Consider the following 21,624-nt stretch of genomic DNA (forward strand, 5'->3'; position numbering starts at 1 on the left):
AAACGCAAATAATACATCCAAAATGTAAAAACGTACACAAAACCTTTCCAGCACTACACTGGACTTCAAAGTCTTATAGAGGAAACAGTTCATAAATGCTTTAAACACGTCCACAGCAGTGCGCCCGTTAGCCAGCACAATTGCAAACACTATGCATGCAATGTGCTGTTAGCACCTCCTACGATGTGGACGAGGGGTTGGATTTTAGGAGGCAAAAATAGAACACAGCAAACCTATAAAAAAACAGCAACCTCAAAGTATTTACAAATCTGTGCCAATATGTAATGTCCCTAAGCGCACTTCTGATCATGCATCTATGCAGAGTGGAACACTGCAAAATCTGCACATGAACATTGTTCTCATCTTGCAGTGCAAACATGTCCTCCTCCCATGTGAGGCTTTCTGTTGCACGTCAGTGGTATGCACTGATGGCTTCATACCGCTCCTCAGCCACAGAAGGAGGAAACACGTGGCTACGCAAGTGATCCTTCCTCCACAGGTCCCCAATAGCCGAAGGCTTCGCCAGTCCAAGATAGATCTTTATGCTGAGATGAAGAAGCATTTCATCAGCATTTCATCCATCCATGTCCTCTTCATGTTATCCCCTTTTCTCCAAGCTGCAAATCGGTTAGTATTGTTGCATAGGGTTTGGATCACCTCTTGACTAAAGAACAGCTGGAAGATGTTGGAAGGGCTGTAGACTGTCTAAAAATCCATGTGAACTCCTAGGATGAAAATTCAATGGGGCAGGCTGCTCATCTTCCTCCCAGGTGTCGCGCCATCTGTCCTCCTGTGCAGTAGCTGGTGCTGACGCTGTGCTCTTTCCCCTGGAGCTGATCTTGTCTTCCTTGCTCTGGCATGAGGTTGTTGCCCAGCTAAGGTGTGGAAGGTGTTGCCAGGTGTCGGAGGTGACGGTATGGACACTCCTTTCTTTGCTTGAGGTGGGCTTGTGCTTCTGCTGCCTTTGTGACTAGCCAGTCTTCCAGCAGGCACCCTCATGGGTGTCCATAGATTGTGGGATGGTAGAAGTTGATTGTTCCCTGGGAGTGGGTCACAAAAGGTGTGAAACATTCCATATGGGGTAGGCTAGGATTGATCTGCTTCACTGCAAGACAAAGACAGCATAACAAATGAGTACAATATGTACCATGAAAATAAACACAAACATCAAATTGTCATGAGAAATAAGGCTAAATTATTATATGTAGTAGTTACACTTACATTACTATTTATTGCATATTGCTTACAACTATAGTACACTGGCTAAATCATATTGGCGTAACAGGCTACAATATTATGCTACGCACCATAACTACTTGCTAAACGATATTAGATTCAGTGCCAATAGGCTAAAAGATTATGTTGGGGTAAATATATAGTATGCATTCTCTCAAGCCAACCCAACAATCTCGCAAAAGTGAATGATATACTTACGGCATATCGAGCACGGCGTCGATTCCATGGACAAACGCGACTTCGCCCTCTGAGTCCATGCTTGCAGCCATGGAAGCGTCATCACTCTCACTTTCCTCATCACTAAATCTAAACGAAGTTCTCATCAACTTCAGCCAGTGTAAGTCGTTTCCATTCCATGGTTGTGATAAAGATATCCACTAAAACGTTTTATCAAAAGCAAAAACAAAATCACGAAGTAAACTGCCCAAAAACCGAGCAACTGAAGCGCACTCTGCAATAGCAACAGGTAAACAGCACGCGCGCAACAGGGCTCGTTAATGTGTTCCGCGTGGCCCGCCCCGTCTCTGTAGTGACCATTCATGGCAAATGAGCTGTCGAGATTTTCGTCTGCCTGAATGCTATTTGTTGAAAATGGTGTCAAACATTTTGGATTCGATGGCCCATTACTGTAAGCTTTTTTTTCTTCCTTTCCCCATTTTCTACAAGGGTCTTCTGGTACTTACATTTATATTTATGCCATTTACTTGCAAATAAGAATTAGTTCTTAATGTACAAATTATGCAAGGAGTACATTCAAAAATTGCATAGTACAGGACATGTGGTTCGGTTTTTTCTGAAGGTAAAAAGCAGAAAGAGTAAAACTAGGGGACAATATATGTGTAGACTTTGCAAACAAGGTCATTGGGTTGCGTGTATATTTTAAATAAGGTAATAAACAAAGTATATTTAATGAACTATGACTCGTTCCTAAATAAATAAGATCTGAAAAACAATTACATTAAAAATAAACTTTAATACAACTTCCAACACCAAAAAAAATAATTTACAAAACAGAGATTTACAATTTACAAAAAAATTACAAAACAGGGAAAAATATATACAAAATCACAGTCCAGGGTCCACAGCACTTCAGACCGAGAAGCCCATCTCTGCAGCCAGATCCAGAATGCCAGGAATCCCCTCCAGCAGGCCTAGGATTTGGTCGGAGAAGAACGCTTCTCCCTCTTTAGTTACCACTGCATCACACACCAGTGGCTCCTCACCGAAAAGGTTCTCACGTGGCCTTTTGCTTGGAGGTTGGCCCTCATCAGCATGTGCCTCCGACTCTGAGCTGGAGTTAGAGAATGATCCGTCATCCCCAGAGAAGGCCTTCCTCTTTCTCTTCCGCAGCTGCGGTGGTGGAGTCGGCGGCTTTTGCTTGGCTATGTTCTGCAGGTGGTTCTGGTGGCAGGCCATATGCCATTGCTCCAGGCTGGACAGGTGAGAATAGTACGTCTGCCTGTACCACTCCCAGTAGACCTGCTGCCAGTAGAGCTCCTGGTCGGTATAATATGCTCCAATGTTTCCAGGCAGCCGAGGGGACTCGCTGGTATGGAGACCGGCATTCTGCATACAGAAGGGCATCGGCGTCGAGTGCCAGTGGCTTGCACCTGCTGTGGACACATATGGCATGAAACTGAAGACTGCTTGCTTCCATTACTGTACACCAGGGATGATAATGACTTGTTTATGATTTTCCCAGCTACAAAGAGTACTAAAAATCTAGAGTATCTTACGTATGGATGGATTGGCAGTCAGCACATGTGGAGAAGGCTGATGGCTGTGTACCTCCACCAGGCCTTAAAAAGATCAATTTAATTAGCTTTTTCTTTTTTCCCCTCTTTATCATACATAGCAAATTGGTAAGGAGCACACCTGTGGGATGCTGAAAGATCTTTATGGGCGGTGCCTCTACAGCACCACTAACATGGCCGACCACATGCGAGGGTGCCACAGCGATTCCGCAAGGGAAGGGTGCCGGCCCATAGGAGTCCACACACATCACTGTCTCGTGGGGGGCGCGGGAGACGACACAAAACAATTAATTCAAGTCAAATATGGTTGATTTAAACAGTAAACAAATGAAACAATGAAATGTTAAAAATGAATGAAAAGAGCAAATTTACATTATAAGGAAGACAAAATATTAAAGTTGAACTAAAATGACAGAAACGGATGTACACTGTTTCAAATACATTCTGCAATCTATGAAAATAGACAGTTATGGATGAAGAACCCACCCGCAGGCTGGAGGTAGACTGGATTCATCTGCCTTGGAAGCTGCCCATTAGCATGGGCTCGGGCAAAGTGCCTCTGCCTCTCCTGGCCATGGCCTGAATGAAAACCGCAAAACGGGTGCCCAGAGGAAGCATAAATGTGTCCTGTGTTCATAGTTAATATGAAAAATTGACAGCTTCTTAAAAGTAAATTGCAGAGCAAAATCAAGGTTTGACCAGATCTGTGCTTTTCAAAACTCAAACTGAGCTCCAAACATTCCAAACCAAACATTCCGCAGTTGCTTAGTACACACGTGATGTCACCATTTCTTCATTTTTGAACAAAAACACTACATTAAACAGGCTGCTTCAATAACCTCCATCAGCTTGCTCCATAGAGACTGGTTTGGTTGGAGTCATTCTCCTTTGTTTAGTTTGTCTAGATTGAAATAATACAAATGTCATTAACTCTGAATGTTTTTTGCAGTATTTTTGACTATACACTCAGGATTCTAGACACTATGCCTTCTCAATAAAAACACAAGACAGATAGTATGTGAATGCAGTGCAGAGCATGGAGGCCTTATTCTGAGCCATCCATCCTGCCATCACCAATAGCATGTGTGAATGTGAAAAGGGAAACACCCACTCTCTTATACATCTTTATGAAACTCTTCTTGTATACTCACGCCCCTTTTTAAGTCACTTATTGCAGTTTCTGTGGACAAGTAAGACATCCTCCCTTTGCATCACAGTAAAGCCCACAGTAAATCCAACTCATCCTTTGGCCTGTTGTCACTTCAGTCGGCTGCACCCAAAGGCTGGATACATCCGCATGTGTTACTGCTATTAAGGGCTTACTTAAAGACAATTTTAATAATACCTGTAAATGTTTTACTTCTGTTCAAGTCACGTAGCTTCTGTTTGTTAACTCTTGTTATATAACGCTTCTTGTTTTTGGATTTTGTTATTTCTTTCTCATTTTTCTTCCTCTCCCCCTTCTCTACAAGTGTCTTCTGGTAGTTACAAATAAGAATTAGTTCTTACTTTCCAATTTTAAGATCCTTTCGAATCTATTTGTACACCTCCACCTTACCACCTGTGACGAATGCCTGAGTGCCGAAGGGCCTGGAGCAGGACGCACAGACTCCCGTGACTGTGAAATTCATTTATTAACACGCAACGAAACTGTGGCACTCACATATAACAGTAACGGATAACGTGACTTCTACAATTAACACGGACAACTCACACGTAACCGAAGACAATATACATAGACAGAACAGCTAAACAAACATTAACAAGGGCTACATGAACGTGGACATTGACATTAAGCACAGGCGCTAACAAACAATGACCAACAGTGAGGGGAGCACCGACAGGGGTTTAAATAGCCCAACGAACACTGACGCTAAACCCTGTACAGGTGCGTGCCCTCACGGGGGTGTGGCCACAAACAAAAGTAAACCCCCCTGCACGCGGCAGACCGGACCACGTGACTTGTGGGGAGGAGCGTCCCGTGATAACACTAGTTATCTAAAGTTTTACATATAGCACAAAGACCCTTCAGGATGTAAATTAAAGTAGACACTTGGAAAAAGGCATTCATTTACATCCAGGCTTTTCTTTCCATCATTTAGGCTCCAATTGGTAACATGAAACATACGGGGAAAAAAGCTAACAAAAATGCCTTTTATTTTGGGGTTATCCAACGTGGATGTGGATGCTGGGGATGCAAAATCAGTAATTCAATACATTTCCTGATTCACCAGGGTCTTGCAAAACAAAACGCAAATAATACATCCAAAATGTAAAAACGTACACAAAACCTTTCCAGCACTACACTGGACTTCAAAGTCTTATAGAGGAAACAGTTCATAAATGCTTTAAACACGTCCACAGCAGTGCGCCCGTTAGCCAGCACAATTGCAAACACTATGCATGCAATGTGCTGTTAGCACCTCCTACGATGTGGACGAGGGGTTGGATTTTAGGAGGCAAAAATAGAACACAGCAAACCTATAAAAAAACAGCAACCTCAAAGTATTTACAAATCTGTGCCAATATGTAATGTCCCTAAGCGCACTTCTTATCATGCATCTATGCAGAGTGGAACACTGCAAAATCTGCACATGAACATTGTTCTCATCTTGCAGTGCAAACATGTCCTCCTCCCATGTGAGGCTTTCTGTTGCACGTCAGTGGTATGCACTGATGGCTTCATACCGCTCCTCAGCCACAGAAGGAGGAAACACGTGGCTACGCAAGTGATCCTTCCTCCACAGGTCCCCAATAGCCGAAGGCTTCGCCAGTCCAAGATAGATCTTTATGCTGAGATGAAGAAGCATTTCATCAGCATTTCATCCATCCATGTCCTCTTCATGTTATCCCCTTTTCTCCAAGCTGCAAATCGGTTAGTATTGTTGCATAGGGTTTGGATCACCTCTTGACTAAAGAACAGCTGGAAGATGTTGGAAGGGCTGTAGACTGTCTAAAAATCCATGTGAACTCCTAGGATGAAAATTCAATGGGGCAGGCTGCTCATCTTCCTCCCAGGTGTCGCGCCATCTGTCCTCCTGTGCAGTAGCTGGTGCTGACGCTGTGCTCTTTCCCCTGGAGCTGATCTTGTCTTCCTTGCTCTGGCATGAGGTTGTTGCCCAGCTAAGGTGTGGAAGGTGTTGCCGGGTGTCGGAGGTGACGGTATGGACACTCCTTTCTTTGCTTGAGGTGGGCTTGTGCTTCTGCTGCCTTTGTGACTAGCCAGTCTTCCAGCAGGCACCCTCATGGGTGTCCATAGATTGTGGGATGGTAGAAGTTGATTGTTCCCTGGGAGTGGGTCACAAAAGGTGTGAAACATTCCATATGGGGTAGGCTAGGATTGATCTGCTTCACTGCAAGACAAAGACAGCATAACATAGCCAAATGAGTACAATATGTACCATGAAAATAAACACAAACATCAAATTGTTATGAGAAATAAGGCTAAATTATTATATGTAGTAGCTACACTTACATTACTATTTATTGCATATTACTTACAACTATAGTACACTGGCTAAATCATATTGGCGTAACAGGCTACAATATTATGCTACGCACCATAACTACTTGCTAAACGATACTAGATTCAGTGCCAATAGGCTAAAAGATTATGTTGGGGTAAATATATAGTATGCATTCTCTCAAGCCAACCCAACAATCTCGCAAAAGTGAATGATATACTTACGGCATATCGAGCACGGCGTCGATTCCATGGACAAACGCGACTTCGCCCTCTGAGTCCATGCTTGCAGCCATGGAAGCGTCATCACTCTCACTTTCCTCATCACTAAATCTAAACGAAGTTCTCATCAACTTCAGCCAGTGTAAGTCGTTTCCATTCCATGGTTGTGATAAAGATATCCACTAAAACGTTTTATCAAAAGCAAAAACAAAATCACGAAGTAAACTGCCCAAAAACCGAGCAACTGAAGTGCACTCTGCAATAGCAACAGGTAAACAGCACGCGCGCAACAGGGCTCGTTAATGTGTTCCGCGTGGCCCGCCCCGTCTCTGTAGTGACCATTCATGGCAAATGAGCTGTCGAGATTTTCGTCTGCCTGAATGCTATTTTTTGAAAATGGTGTCAAATATTTTGGATTCGATGGCCCATTACTGTAAGCTTTTTTTTCTTCCTTTCCCCATTTTCTACAAGTGTCTTCTGGTACTTACATTTATATTTATGCCATTTACTTGCAAATAAGAATTAGTTCTTAATGTACAAATTATGCAAGGAGTACATTCAAAAATTGCATAGTACAGGACATGTGGTTCGGTTTTTTCTGAAGATAAAAAGCAGAAAGAGTAAAACTAGGGGACAATATATGTGTAGACTTTGCAAACAAGGTCATTGGGTTGCGTGTATATTTTAAATAAGGTAATAAACAAAGTATATTTAATGAACTATGACTCGTTCCTAAATAAATAAGATCTGAAAAACAATTACATTAAAAATAAACTTTAATACAACTTCCAACACCAAAAAAAATAATTTACAAAACAGAGATTTACAATTTACAAAAAAATTACAAAACAGGGAAAAATATATACAAAATCACAGTCCAGGGTCCACAGCACTTCAGACCGAGAAGCCCATCTCTGCAGCCAGATCCAGAATGCCAGGAATCCCCTCCAGCAGGCCTAGGATTTGGTCGGAGAAGAACGCTTCTCCCTCTTTAGTTACCACTGCATCACACACCAGTGGCTCCTCACCGAAAAGGTTCTCACGTGGCCTTTTGCTTGGAGGTTGGCCCTCATCAGCATGTGCCTCCGACTCTGAGCTGGAGTTAGAGAATGATCCGTCATCCCCAGAGAAGGCCTTCCTCTTTCTCTTCCGCAGCTGCGGTGGTGGAGTCGGCGGCTTTTGCTTGGCTATGTTCTGCAGGTGGTTCTGGTGGCAGGCCATATGCCATTGCTCCAGGCTGGACAGGTGAGAATAGTACGTCTGCCTGTACCACTCCCAGTAGACCTGCTGCCAGTAGAGCTCCTGGTCGGTATAATATGCTCCAATGTTTCCAGGCAGCCGAGGGGACTCGCTGGTATGGAGACCGGCATTCTGCATACAGAAGGGCATCGGCGTCGAGTGCCAGTGGCTTGCACCTGCTGTGGACACATATGGCATGAAACTGAAGACTGCTTGCTTCCATTACTGTACACCAGGGATGATAATGACTTGTTTATGATTTTCCCAGCTACAAAGAGTACTAAAAATCTAGAGTATCTTACGTATGGATGGATTGGCAGTCAGCACATGTGGAGAAGGCTGATGGCTGTGTACCTCCACCAGGCCTTAAAAACATCAATTTAATTAGCTTTTTCTTTTTTCCCCTCTTTATCATACATAGCAAATTGGTAAGGAGCACACCTGTGGGATGCTGAAAGATCTTTATGGGCGGTGCCTCTACAGCACCACTAACATGGCCGACCACATGCGAGGGTGCCACAGCGATTCCGCAAGGGAAGGGTGCCGGCCCATAGGAGTCCACACACATCACTGTCTCGTGGGGGGCGCGGGAGACGACACAAAACAATTAATTCAAGTCAAATATGGTTGATTTAAACAGTAAACAAATGAAACAATGAAATGTTAAAAATGAATGAAAAGAGCAAATTTACATTATAAGGAAGACAAAATATTAAAGTTGAACTAAAATGACAGAAACGGATGTACACTGTTTCAAATACATTCTGCAATCTATGAAAATAGACAGTTATGGATGAAGAACCCACCCGCAGGCTGGAGGTAGACTGGATTCATCTGCCTTGGAAGCTGCCCATTAGCATGGGCTCGGGCAAAGTGCCTCTGCCTCTCCTGGCCATGGCCTGAATGAAAACCGCAAAACGGGTGCCCAGAGGAAGCATAAATGTGTCCTGTGTTCATAGTTAATATGAAAAATTGACAGCTTCTTAAAAGTAAATTGCAGAGCAAAATCAAGGTTTGACCAGATCTGTGCTTTTCAAAACTCAAACTGAGCTCCAAACATTCCAAACCAAACATTCCGCAGTTGCTTAGTACACACGTGATGTCACCATTTCTTCATTTTTGAACAAAAACACTACATTAAACAGGCTGCTTCAATAACCTCCATCAGCTTGCTCCATAGAGACTGGTTTGGTTGGAGTCATTCTCCTTTGTTTAGTTTGTCTAGATTGAAATAATACAAATGTCATTAACTCTGAATGTTTTTTGCAGTATTTTTGACTATACACTCAGGATTCTAGACACTATGCCTTCTCAATAAAAACACAAGACAGATAGTATGTGAATGCAGTGCAGAGCATGGAGGCCTTATTCTGAGCCATCCATCCTGCCATCACCAATAGCATGTGTGAATGTGAAAAGGGAAACACCCACTCTCTTATACATCTTTATGAAACTCTTCTTGTATACTCACGCCCCTTTTTAAGTCACTTATTGCAGTTTCTGTGGACAAGTAAGACATCCTCCCTTTGCATCACAGTAAAGCCCACAGTAAATCCAACTCATCCTTTGGCCTGTTGTCACTTCAGTCGGCTGCACCCAAAGGCTGGATACATCCGCATGTGTTACTGCTATTAAGGGCTTACTTAAAGACAATTTTAATAATACCTGTAAATGTTTTACTTCTGTTCAAGTCACGTAGCTTCTGTTTGTTAACTCTTGTTATATAACGCTTCTTGTTTTTGGATTTTGTTATTTCTTTCTCATTTTTCTTCCTCTCCCCCTTCTCTACAAGTGTCTTCTGGTAGTTACAAATAAGAATTAGTTCTTACTTTCCAATTTTAAGATCCTTTCGAATCTATTTGTACACCTCCACCTTACCACCTGTGACGAATGCCTGAGTGCCGAAGGGCCTGGAGCAGGACGCACAGACTCCCGTGACTGTGAAATTCATTTATTAACACGCAACGAAACTGTGGCACTCACATATAACAGTAACGGATAACGTGACTTCTACAATTAACACGGACAACTCACACGTAACCGAAGACAATATACATAGACAGAACAGCTAAACAAACATTAACAAGGGCTACATGAACGTGGACATTGACATTAAGCACAGGCGCTAACAAACAATGACCAACAGTGAGGGGAGCACCGACAGGGGTTTAAATAGCCCAACGAACACTGACGCTAAACCCTGTACAGGTGCGTGCCCTCACGGGGGTGTGGCCACAAACAAAAGTAAACCCCCCTGCACGCGGCAGACCGGACCACGTGACTTGTGGGGAGGAGCGTCCCGTGATAACACTAGTTATCTAAAGTTTTACATATAGCACAAAGACCCTTCAGGATGTAAATTAAAGTAGACACTTGGAAAAAGGCATTCATTTACATCCAGGCTTTTCTTTCCATCATTTAGGCTCCAATTGGTAACATGAAACATACGGGGAAAAAAGCTAACAAAAATGCCTTTTATTTTGGGGTTATCCAACGTGGATGTGGATGCTGGGGATGCAAAATCAGTAATTCAATACATTTCCTGATTCACCAGGGTCTTGCAAAACAAAACGCAAATAATACATCCAAAATGTAAAAACGTACACAAAACCTTTCCAGCACTACACTGGACTTCAAAGTCTTATAGAGGAAACAGTTCATAAATGCTTTAAACACGTCCACAGCAGTGCGCCCGTTAGCCAGCACAATTGCAAACACTATGCATGCAATGTGCTGTTAGCACCTCCTACGATGTGGACGAGGGGTTGGATTTTAGGAGGCAAAAATAGAACACAGCAAACCTATAAAAAAACAGCAACCTCAAAGTATTTACAAATCTGTGCCAATATGTAATGTCCCTAAGCGCACTTCTTATCATGCATCTATGCAGAGTGGAACACTGCAAAATCTGCACATGAACATTGTTCTCATCTTGCAGTGCAAACATGTCCTCCTCCCATGTGAGGCTTTCTCTTGCACGTCAGTGGTATGCACTGATGGCTTCATACCGCTCCTCAGCCACAGAAGGAGGAAACACGTGGCTACGCAAGTGATCCTTCCTCCACAGGTCCCCAATAGCCGAAGGCTTCGCCAGTCCAAGATAGATCTTTATGCTGAGATGAAGAAGCATTTCATCAGCATTTCATCCATCCATGTCCTCTTCATGTTATCCCCTTTTCTCCAAGCTGCAAATCGGTTAGTATTGTTGCATAGGGTTTGGATCACCTCTTGACTAAAGAACAGCTGGAAGATGTTGGAAGGGCTGTAGACTGTCTAAAAATCCATGTGAACTCCTAGGATGAAAATTCAATGGGGCAGGCTGCTCATCTTCCTCCCAGGTGTCGCGCCATCTGTCCTCCTGTGCAGTAGCTGGTGCTGACGCTGTGCTCTTTCCCCTGGAGCTGATCTTGTCTTCCTTGCTCTGGCATGAGGTTGTTGCCCAGCTAAGGTGTGGAAGGTGTTGCCGGGTGTCGGAGGTGACGGTATGGACACTCCTTTCTTTGCTTGAGGTGGGCTTGTGCTTCTGCTGCCTTTGTGACTAGCCAGTCTTCCAGCAGGCACCCTCATGGGTGTCCATAGATTGTGGGATGGTAGAAGTTGATTGTTCCCTGGGAGTGGGTCACAAAAGGTGTGAAACATTCCATATGGGGTAGGCTAGGATTGATCTGCTTCACTGCAAGACAAAGACAGCATAACAAATGAGTACAATATGTACCATGAAAATAAACACAAACATCAAATTGTCATGAGAAATAAGGCTAAATTATTATATGTAGTAGTTACACTTACATTACTATTTATTGCATATTGCTTACAACTATAGTACACTGGCTAAATCATATTGGCGTAACAGGCTACAATATTATGCTACGCACCATAACTACTTGCTAAACGATATTAGATTCAGTGCCAATAGGCTAAAAGATTATGTTGGGGTAAATATATAGTATGCATTCTCTCAAGCCAACCCAACAATCTCGCAAAAGTGAATGATATACTTACGGCATATCGAGCACGGCGTCGATTCCATGGACAAACGCGACTTCGCCCTCTGAGTCCATGCTTGCAGCCATGGAAGCGTCATCACTCTCACTTTCCTCATCACTAAATCTAAACGAAGTTCTCATCAACTTCAGCCAGTGTAAGTCGTTTCCATTCCATGGTTGTGATAAAGATATCCACTAAAACGTTTTATCAAAAGCAAAAACAAAATCACGAAGTAAACTGCCCAAAAACCGAGCAACTGAAGCGCACTCTGCAATAGCAACAGGTAAACAGCACGCGCGCAACAGGGCTCGTTAATGTGTTCCGCGTGGCCCGCCCCGTCTCTGTAGTGACCATTCATGGCAAATGAGCTGTCGAGATTTTCGTCTGCCTGAATGCTATTTGTTGAAAATGGTGTCAAACATTTTGGATTCGATGGCCCATTACTGTAAGCTTTTTTTTCTTCCTTTCCCCATTTTCTACAAGGGTCTTCTGGTACTTACATTTATATTTATGCCATTTACTTGCAAATAAGAATTAGTTCTTAATGTACAAATTATGCAAGGAGTACATTCAAAAATTGCATAGTACAGGACATGTGGTTGGGTTTTTTCTGAAGATAAAAAGCAGAAAGAGTAAAACCCGATGTAAAACTAGGGGACAATATATGTGTAGACTTTGCAAACAAGGTCATTGGGTTGCGTGTATATTTTAAATAAGGTAATAAACAAAGTATATTTAATGAACTATGACTCGTTCCTAAATAAATAAGATCTGAAAAACAATTACATTAAAAATAAACTTTAATACAACTTCCAACACCAAAAAAAATAATTTACAAAACAGAGATTTACAATTTACAAAAAAATTACAAAACAGGGAAAAATATATACAAAATCACAGTCCAGGGTCCACAGCACTTCAGACCGAGAAGCCCATCTCTGCAGCCAGATCCAGAATGCCAGGAATCCCCTCCAGCAGGCCTAGGATTTGGTCGGAGAAGAACGCTTCTCCCTCTTTAGTTACCACTGCATCACACACCAGTGGCTCCTCACCGAAAAGGTTCTCGCCTGGCCTTTTGCTTGGAGGTTGGCCCTCATCAGCATGTGCCTCCGACTCTGAGCTGGAGTTAGAGAATGATCCGTCATCTCCAGAGAAGGCCTTCCTCTTTCTCTTCCGCAGCTGCGGTGGTGGAGTCGGCGGCTTTTGCTTGGCTATGTTCTGCAGGTGGTTCTGGTGGCAGGCCATATGCCATTGCTCCAGGCTGGACAGGTGAGAATAGTACGTCTGCCTGTACCACTCCCAGTAGACCTGCTGCCAGTAGAGCTCCTGGTCGGTATAATATGCTCCAATGTTTCCAGGCAGCCGAGGGGACTCGCTGGTATGGAGACCGGCATTCTGCATACAGAAGGGCATCGGCGTCGAGTGCCAGTGGCTTGCACCTGCTGTGGACACATATGGCATGAAACTGAAGACTGCTTGCTTCCATTACTGTACACCAGGGATGATAATGACTTGTTTATGATTTTCCCAGCTACAAAGAGTACTAAAAATCTAGAGTATCTTACGTATGGATGGATTGGCAGTCAGCACATGTGGAGAAGGCTGATGGCTGTGTACCTCCACCAGGCCTTAAAAACATCAATTTAATTAGCTTTTTCTTTTTTCCCCTCTTTATCATACATAGCAAATTGGTAAGGAGCACACCTGTGGGATGCTGAAAGATCTTTATGGGCGGTGCCTCTACAGCACCACTAACATGGCCGACCACATGCGAGGGTGCCACAGCGATTCCGCAAGGGAAGGGTGCCGGCCCATAGGAGTCCACACACATCACTGTGTCGTGGGGGGCGCGGGAGACGACACAAAACAATTAATTCAAGTCAAATATGGTTGATTTAAACAGTAAACAAATGAAACAATGAAATGTTAAAAATGAATGAAAAGAGCAAATTTACATTATAAGGAAGACAAAATATTAAAGTTGAACTAAAATGACAGAAACGGATGTACACTGTTTCAAATACATTCTGCAATCTATGAAAATAGACAGTTATGGATGAAGAACCCACCCGCAGGCTGGAGGTAGACTGGATTCATCTGCCTTGGAAGCTGCCCATTAGCATGGGCTCGGGCAAAGTGCCTCTGCCTCTCCTGGCCATGGCCTGAATGAAAACCGCAAAACGGGTGCCCAGAGGAAGCATAAATGTGTCCTGTGTTCATAGTTAATATGAAAAATTGACAGCTTCTTAAAAGTAAATTGCAGAGCAAAATCAAGGTTTGACCAGATCTGTGCTTTTCAAAACTCAAACTGAGCTCCAAACATTCCAAACCAAACATTCCGCAGTTGCTTAGTACACACGTGATGTCACCATTTCTTCATTTTTGAACAAAAACACTACATTAAACAGGCTGCTTCAATAACCTCCATCAGCTTGCTCCATAGAGACTGTTTTGGTTGGAGTCATTCTTCTTTGTTTAGTTTGTCTAGATTGAAATAATACAAATGTCATTAACTCTGGATGTTTTTTGCAGTATTTTTGACTATACACTCAGGATTCTAGACACTATGTCTTCTCAATAAAAACACAAGACAGATAGTATGTGAATGCAGTGCAGAGCATGGAGGCCTTATTCTGAGCCATCCATCCTGCCATCACCAATAGCATGTGTGAATGTGAAAAGGGAAACACCCACTCTCTTATACATCTTTATGAAACTCTTCTTGTATACTCACGCCCCTTTTTAAGTCAGTTATTGCAGTTTCTGTGGACAAGTAAGACATCCTCCCTTTGCATCACAGTAAAGCCCACAGTAAATCCAACTCATTCTTTGGCCTGTTGTCACTTCAGTCGGCTGCACCCAAAGGCTGGATACATCCGCATGTGTTACTGCTATTAAGGGCTTACTTAAAGACAATTTTAATAATACCTGTAAATGTTTTACTTCTGTTCAAGTCACGTAGCTTCTGTTTGTTAACTCTTGTTATATAATGCTTCTTGTTTTTGGATTTTGTTATTTCTTTCTCATTTTTCTTCCTCTCCCCCTTCTCTACAAGTGTCTTCTGGTAGTTACAAATAAGAATTAGTTCTTACTTTCCAATTTTAAGATCCTTTCGAATCTATTTGTACACCTCCACCTTACCACCTGTGACGAATGCCTGAGTGCCGAAGGGCCTGGAGCAGGACGCACAGACTCCCGTGACTGTGAAATTCATTTATTAACACGCAACGTAACTGTGGCACTCACATATAACAGTAACGGATAACGTGACTTCTACAATTAACACGGACAACTCACACGTAACCGAAGACAATATACATAGACAGAACAGCTAAACAAACATTAACAAGGGCTACATGAACGTGGACATTGACATTAAGCACAGGCGCTAACAAACAATGACCAACAGTGAGGGGAGCACCGACAGGGGTTTAAATAGCCCAACGAACACTGACGCTAAACCCTGTACAGGTGCGTGCCCTCACGGGGGTGTGGCCACAAACAAAAGTAAACCCCCCTGCACGCGGCAGGCCGGACCACGTGACTTGTGGGGAGGAGCGTCCCGTGATAACACTAGTTATCTAAAGTTTTACATATAGCACAAAGACCCTTCAGGATGTAAATTAAAGTAGACACTTGGGAAAAGGCATTCATTTACATCCAGGCTTTTCTTTCCATCATTTAGGCTCCAATTGGTAACATGAAACATACGGGGAAAAAAGCTAACAAAAATGCCTTTTATTTTGGGGTTATCCAACGTGGATGTGGATGCTGGGGATGCAAAATCAGTAATTCAATACATTTCCTGATTCACCAGGGTCTTGTAAAACAAAACGCAAATAATACATCCAAAATGTAAAAACGTACACAAAACCTTTCCAGCACTACACTGGACTTCAAAGTCTTATAGAGGAAACAGTTCATAAATGCTTTAAACACGTCCACAGCAGTGCGCCCGTTAGCCAGCACAATTGCAAACACTATGCATGCAATGTGCTGTTAGCACCTCCTACGATGTGGACGAGGGGTTGGATTTTAGGAGGCAAAAATAGAACACAGCAAACCTATAAAAAAACAACAGCCTCAAAGTATTTACAAATCTGTGCCAATATGTAATGTCCCTAAGCGCACTTCTGATCATGCATCTATGCAGAGTGGAACACTGCAAAATCTGCACATGAACATTGTTCTCATCTTGCAATGCAAACATGTCCTCCTCCCATGTGAGGCTTTCTGTTGCACGTCAGTGGTATGCACTGATGGCTTCATACCGCTCCTCAGCCACAGAAGGAGGAAACACGTGGCTACGCAAGTGATCCTTCCTCCACAGGTCCCCAATAGCCGAAGGCTTCGCCAGTTCAAGATAGATCTTTATGCTGAGATGAAGAAGCATTTCATCAGCATTTCATCCATCCATGGCCTCTTCATGTTATCCCCTTTTCTCCAAGCTGCAAATCGGTTAGTATTGTTGCATAGGGTTTGGATCACCTCTTGACTAAAGAACAGCTGGAAGATGTTGGAAGGGCTGTAGACTGTCTAAAAATCCATGTGAACTCCTGGGATGAAAATTCAATGGGGCAGGCTGCTCATTTTCCTCCCAGGTGTCGCGCCATCTGTCCTCCTGTGCAGTAGCTGGTGCTGACGCTGTGCTCTTTCCCCTGGAGCTGATCTTGTCTTCCTTGCTCTGGCATGAGGTTGTTGCCCAGCTAAGGTGTGGAAGGTGTTGCCGGGTGTCGGAGGTGACGGTATGGACACTCCTTTCTTTGCTTGAGGTGGGCTTGTGCTTCTGCTGCCTTTGTGACTAGCCAGTCTTCCAGCAGGCACCCTCATGGGTGTCCATAGATTGTGGGATGGTAGAAGTTGATTGTTCCCTGGGAGTGGGTCACAAAAGGTGTGAAACATTCCATATGGGGTAGGCTAGGATTGATCTGCTTCACTGCAAGACAAAGACAGCATAACAGATGAGTACAATATGTACCATGAAAATAAACACAAACATCAAATTGTCATGAGAAATAAGGCTAAATTATTATATGTAGTAGTTACACTTACATTACTATTTATTGCATATTGCTTACAACTATAGTACACTGGCTAAATCATATTGGCGTAACAGGCTACAATATTATGCTACGCACCATAACTACTTGCTAAACGATATTAGATTCAGTGCCAATAGGCTAAAAGATTATGTTGGGGTAAATATATATTATGCATTCTCTCAAGCCAACCCAACAATCTCGCAAAAGTGAATGATATACTTACGGCATATCGAGCACGGCGTCGATTCCATGGACAAACGCGACTTCGCCCTCTGAGTCCATGCTTGCAGCCATGGAAGCGTCATCACTCTCACTTTCCTCATCACTAAATCTAAACGAAGTTCTCATCAACTTCAGCCAGTGTAAGTCGTTTCCATTCCATGGTTGTGATAAAGATATCCACTAAAACGTTTTATCAAAAGCAAAAACAAAATCACGAAGTAAACTGCCCAAAAACCGAGCAACTGAAGCGCACTCTGCAATAGCAACAGGTAAACAGCACGCGCGCAACAGGGCTCGTTAATGTGTTCCGCGTGGCCCGCCCCGTCTCTGTAGTGACCATTCATGGCAAATGAGCTGTCGAGATTTTCGTCTGCCTGAATGCTATTTGTTGAAAATGGTGTCAAACATTTTGGATTCGATGGCCCATTACTGTAAGCTTTTTTTTCTTCCTTTCCCCATTTTCTACAAGGGTCTTCTGGTACTTACATTTATATTTATGCCATTTACTTGCAAATAAGAATTAGTTCTTAATGTACAAATTATGCAAGGAGTACATTCAAAAATTGCATAGTACAGGACATGTGGTTGGGTTTTTTCTGAAGATAAAAAGCAGAAAGAGTAAAACCCGATGTAAAACTAGGGGACAATATATGTGTAGACTTTGCAAACAAGGTCATTGGGTTGCGTGTATATTTTAAATAAGGTAATAAACAAAGTATATTTAATGAACTATGACTCGTTCCTAAATAAATAAGATCTGAAAAACAATTACATTAAAAATAAACTTTAATACAACTTCCAACACCAAAAAAAATAATTTACAAAACAGAGATTTACAATTTACAAAAAAATTACAAAACAGGGAAAAATATATACAAAATTACAGTCCAGGGTCCACAGCAATTCAGACCGAGAAGCCCATCTCTGCAGCCAGATCCAGAATGCCAGGAATCCCCTCCAGCAGGCCTAGGATTTGGTCGGAGAAGAACGCTTCTCCCTCTTTAGTTACCACTGCATCACACACCAGTGGCTCCTCACCGAAAAGGTTCTCGCCTGGCCTTTTGCTTGGAGGTTGGCCCTCATCAGCATGTGCCTCCGACTCTGAGCTGGAGTTAGAGAATGATCCGTCATCTCCAGAGAAGGCCTTCCTCTTTCTCTTCCGCAGCTGCGGTGGTGGAGTCGGCGGCTTTTGCTTGGCTATGTTCTGCAGGTGGTTCTGGTGGCAGGCCATATGCCATTGCTCCAGGCTGGACAGGTGAGAATAGTACGTCTGCCTGTACCACTCCCAGTAGACCTGCTGCCAGTAGAGCTCCTGGTCGGTATAATATGCTCCAATGTTTCCAGGCAGCCGAGGGGACTCGCTGGTATGGAGACCGGCATTCTGCATACAGAAGGGCATCGGCGTCGAGTGCCAGTGGCTTGCACCTGCTGTGGACACATATGGCATGAAACTGAAGACTGCTTGCTTCCATTACTGTACACCAGGGATGATAATGACTTGTTTATGATTTTCCCAGCTACAAAGAGTACTAAAAATCTAGAGTATCTTACGTATGGATGGATTGGCAGTCAGCACATGTGGAGAAGGCTGATGGCTGTGTACCTCCACCAGGCCTTAAAAACATCAATTTAATTAGCTTTTTCTTTTTTCCCCTCTTTATCATACATAGCAAATTGGTAAGGAGCACACCTGTGGGATGCTGAAAGATCTTTATGGGCGGTGCCTCTACAGCACCACTAACATGGCCGACCACATGCGAGGGTGCCACAGCGATTCCGCAAGGGAAGGGTGCCGGCCCATAGGAGTCCACACACATCACTGTGTCGTGGGGGGCGCGGGAGACGACACAAAACAATTAATTCAAGTCAAATATGGTTGATTTAAACAGTAAACAAATGAAACAATGAAATGTTAAAAATGAATGAAAAGAGCAAATTTACATTATAAGGAAGACAAAATATTAAAGTTGAACTAAAATGACAGAAACGGATGTACACTGTTTCAAATACATTCTGCAATCTATGAAAATAGACAGTTATGGATGAAGAACCCACCCACAGGCTGGAGGTAGACTGGATTCATCTGCCTTGGAAGCTGCCCATTAGCATGGGCTCGGGCAAAGTGCCTCTGCCTCTCCTGGCCATGGCCTGAATGAAAACCGCAAAACGGGTGCCCAGAGGAAGCATAAATGTGTCCTGTGTTCATAGTTAATATGAAAAATTGACAGCTTCTTAAAAGTAAATTGCAGAGCAAAATCAAGGTTTGACCAGATCTGTGCTTTTCAAAACTCAAACTGAGCTCCAAACATTCCAAACCAAACATTCCGCAGTTGCTTAGTACACACGTGATGTCACCATTTCTTCATTTTTGAACAAAAACACTACATTAAACAGGCTGCTTCAATAACCTCCATCAGCTTGCTCCATAGAGACTGTTTTGGTTGGAGTCATTCTTCTTTGTTTAGTTTGTCTAGATTGAAATAATACAAATGTCATTAACTCTGGATGTTTTTTGCAGTATTTTTGACTATACACTCAGGATTCTAGACACTATGTCTTCTCAATAAAAACACAAGACAGATAGTATGTGAATGCAGTGCAGAGCATGGAGGCCTTATTCTGAGCCATCCATCCTGCCATCACCAATAGCATGTGTGAATGTGAAAAGGGAAACACCCACTCTCTTATACATCTTTATGAAACTCTTCTTGTATACTCACGCCCCTTTTTAAGTCAGTTATTGCAGTTTCTGTGGACAAGTAAGACATCCTCCCTTTGCATCACAGTAAAGCCCACAGTAAATCCAACTCATCCTTTGGCCTGTTGTCACTTCAGTCGGCTGCACCCAAAGGCTGGATACATCCGCATGTGTTACTGCTATTAAGGGCTTACTTAAAGACAATTTTAATAATACCTGTAAATGTTTTACTTCTGTTCAAGTCACGTAGCTTCTGTTTGTTAACTCTTGTTATATAATGCTTCTTGTTTTTGGATTTTGTTATTTCTTTCTCATTTTTCTTCCTCTCCCCCTTCTCTACAAGTGTCTTCTGGTAGTTACAAATAAGAATTAGTTCTTACTTTCCAATTTTAAGATCCTTTCGAATCTATTTGTACACCTCCACCTTACCACCTGTGACGAATGCCTGAGTGCCGAAGGGCCTGGAGCAGGACGCACAGACTCCCGTGACTGTGAAATTCATTTATTAACACGCAACGTAACTGTGGCACTCACATATAACAGTAACGGATAACGTGACTTCTACAATTAACACGGACAACTCACACGTAACCGAAGACAATATACATAGACAGAACAGCTAAACAAACATTAACAAGGGCTACATGAACGTGGACATTGACATTAAGCACAGGCGCTAACAAACAATGACCAACAGTGAGGGGAGCACCGACAGGGGTTTAAATAGCCCAACGAACACTGACGCTAAACCCTGTACAGGTGCGTGCCCTCACGGGGGTGTGGCCACAAACAAAAGTAAACCCCCCTGCACGCGGCAGGCCGGACCACGTGACTTGTGGGGAGGAGCGTCCCGTGATAACACTAGTTATCTAAAGTTTTACATATAGCACAAAGACCCTTCAGGATGTAAATTAAAGTAGACACTTGGGAAAAGGCATTCATTTACATCCAGGCTTTTCTTTCCATCATTTAGGCTCCAATTGGTAACATGAAACATACGGGGAAAAAAGCTAACAAAAATGCCTTTTATTTTGGGGTTATCCAACGTGGATGTGGATGCTGGGGATGCAAAATCAGTAATTCAATACATTTCCTGATTCACCAGGGTCTTGTAAAACAAAACGCAAATAATACATCCAAAATGTAAAAACGTACACAAAACCTTTCCAGCACTACACTGGACTTCAAAGTCTTATAGAGGAAACAGTTCATAAATGCTTTAAACACGTCCACAGCAGTGCGCCCGTTAGCCAGCACAATTGCAAACACTATGCATGCAATGTGCTGTTAGCACCTCCTACGATGTGGACGAGGGGTTGGATTTTAGGAGGCAAAAATAGAACACAGCAAACCTATAAAAAAACAACAGCCTCAAAGTATTTACAAATCTGTGCCAATATGTAATGTCCCTAAGCGCACTTCTGATCATGCATCTATGCAGAGTGGAACACTGCAAAATCTGCACATGAACATTGTTCTCATCTTGCAGTGCAAACATGTCCTCCTCCCATGTGAGGCTTTCTGTTGCACGTCAGTGGTATGCACTGATGGCTTCATACCGCTCCTCAGCCACAGAAGGAGGAAACACGTGGCTACGCAAGTGATCCTTCCTCCACAGGTCCCCAATAGCCGAAGGCTTCGCCAGTTCAAGATAGATCTTTATGCTGAGATGAAGAAGCATTTCATCAGCATTTCATCCATCCATGGCCTCTTCATGTTATCCCCTTTTCTCCAAGCTGCAAATCGGTTAGTATTGTTGCA

This window comes from Electrophorus electricus, chromosome 19, assembly GCF_041902795.1.
Source record: "Electrophorus electricus isolate QZ-2024a chromosome 19, ASM4190279v1, whole genome shotgun sequence".
In the NCBI taxonomy this organism is placed as follows: Eukaryota; Metazoa; Chordata; class Actinopteri; order Gymnotiformes; family Gymnotidae; genus Electrophorus; species Electrophorus electricus.